General features: G+C 42.7%; 1 protein-coding gene across 1 annotated transcript in view; it reads left to right on the top strand.

Annotated features, from left to right (window-relative positions):
- The first annotated feature begins 215 nt into the window (after positions 1–215).
- Positions 216–1,785, top strand: part of REV1 (REV1 DNA directed polymerase) — a 77,334-nt gene continuing 75,764 nt past the window's right edge. Inside the window, exons 1-2 of the mRNA XM_055088932.1 lie at positions 216–281; positions 646–909. The gene's annotated coding sequence lies outside the window, so the exon portion shown is untranslated. The remainder of the gene's footprint in view (positions 282–645; positions 910–1,785) is intronic.

Here is a 1,785-nt window from a genome sequence, read left to right as displayed (position 1 = left end):
CTGTTTGCTTCTGCTGTGGCCTTTGGAGTCTTTGATTTATTGCAACCTTGAACTTTTCTTCAGATAACCCTTTGGCTTTCCTATGAGACTGTGCTGCCTCTCCTTAGTGAAGATCACTGGCTTTTTACTCCTTCTTATAGACTCTTTTTTTATCATATCATCTCCAGAATATTCTTTTCTTTTCCTCTGTAGCCTGATCCTTACTTTTGGACATGCTGACTTTGAGATGCATGTGGGACATCCTGGTGGAGATACTTAATGAGGGATAGGAGTTCATGAAGGTGAGGGAAGGTGTTGGGAAGCCAGTTCATCTTGCCGCACCCTGGAAAGCCAGAGAAGGAGGTTCTTTGTACTTTGTTAAAACGGTGTCTTCATTTCCTTTCCCATCTATGGAAATCTGTAATTACAGGGAAGAAAATTATTAGTGATTCTTTTAGAACGCCTCCTTCCGCTTGTTTTCAGATGACTGATTTTGTTAGATCAGTCATTTGCAGTGGGGGAGGGGTACGTATTTTCATTGTTATGAATAACCAAGAGGATAAGAGGAAATTTGTTATATTAAACTGTTTGGGATAGAACATTTGCTTTTAATAATAAGATCAGCCTCAAACTGGGACATTACAGATGTTTGTTATGTATTGTCAGTTTTAATACAGGTTTCCTCTGCTACCTGGAAGTAGAGTGTTCCTGTGAAACCTTTCTTAAGCCGAAATGGCCAAAAGCAAAGAAACCATTACCGTAGGACTCATCTTGCTAACGGATGCACAGAATAAACCAAGATAAAGCACAGATGCTCACAGACAGTGACACAGTCCAAAACCATGGGGCCTTGATGCTGCGATGCTGAGCAAGTTTCCCGGGCAAGGACTGGGCGGTACCAAGGTCCTCGGCGGTACCAAGCAGGCTGCTGTAAGACAGGCTGAATGCTGTTTTTGCTTTGCCCTTTTTGTTTTGTAAAAGTGAAAATCTTCTTGGGGTTTCTTTTGGTTAGTGGAAACAGGTACTAATGTAGGTCTTTCGTAAGAGCGAAGTGGTGCGAAGTAATCTTTTGAGAAGTGGGGGATGCCTGTGTATCCAGACATTTTTCTTATGTATCTTATTGCTTGTCTCTCCTTTTATTTCTGTGTCGTTTATTGAAATAACTGACTCTAAGTCATAATATGAAAACAGTGAAATGCACTTAGGTTCATTAGGGTGCAGGCTAACCAGGTACCAGGGTGCAAGGCTGTGACAGACTTGAGAGCGCAGTGATGCAGAGAGTGACGAAGTAGCTCTCTCCTCTGTGATGGGGGTGGCGGTTCACAGCTGAGGAACTACTGCGTGTTTTCGGTCATTCAGGGGCCCAGGTTCCTTCTGTTTGCTTAGCCATCCGCTAGGGTATTGTCCTTATTCTCTTGGTTGAAGCCAAGTTACCTCATAGCTGCATTCCAAAAAAAGTAAACAACTTCCTTTAAGGATAGATGGCACAGATTTTTGTATACGTTACTCTGCTCGCATCTCATTGGCCAGAACTTAATCACGTGGCCACTCCTGATTTAAAGGAGCTGAGGAAATGTAACCTCTTGGCAACCCTGCTCCCCACTAAGAGGGGGTGGGAGAGGTGTTCTTTTACTAAAAGAAAGGGAGACTGAACACTGGGGGACAGTTGTCATTCTGCCACTCTGGAGTTTGGGGATCCCCAAGACCACCCTCACGTTCAGTAATTCACTAGAAGGACTCAGAACTCTTGAAAGCTGTTGTGCTCGTGGTTATGATTTTTTTTTTTTTTTTTTTTTTTTTTTTTTT

The sequence above is a fragment of the Physeter macrocephalus genome, chromosome 12 (genome assembly GCF_002837175.3).
Source record: "Physeter macrocephalus isolate SW-GA chromosome 12, ASM283717v5, whole genome shotgun sequence".
Lineage (NCBI taxonomy): Eukaryota > Metazoa > Chordata > Mammalia > Artiodactyla > Physeteridae > Physeter > Physeter macrocephalus.
This window is presented reverse-complemented; position numbering and strand designations above follow the sequence as displayed.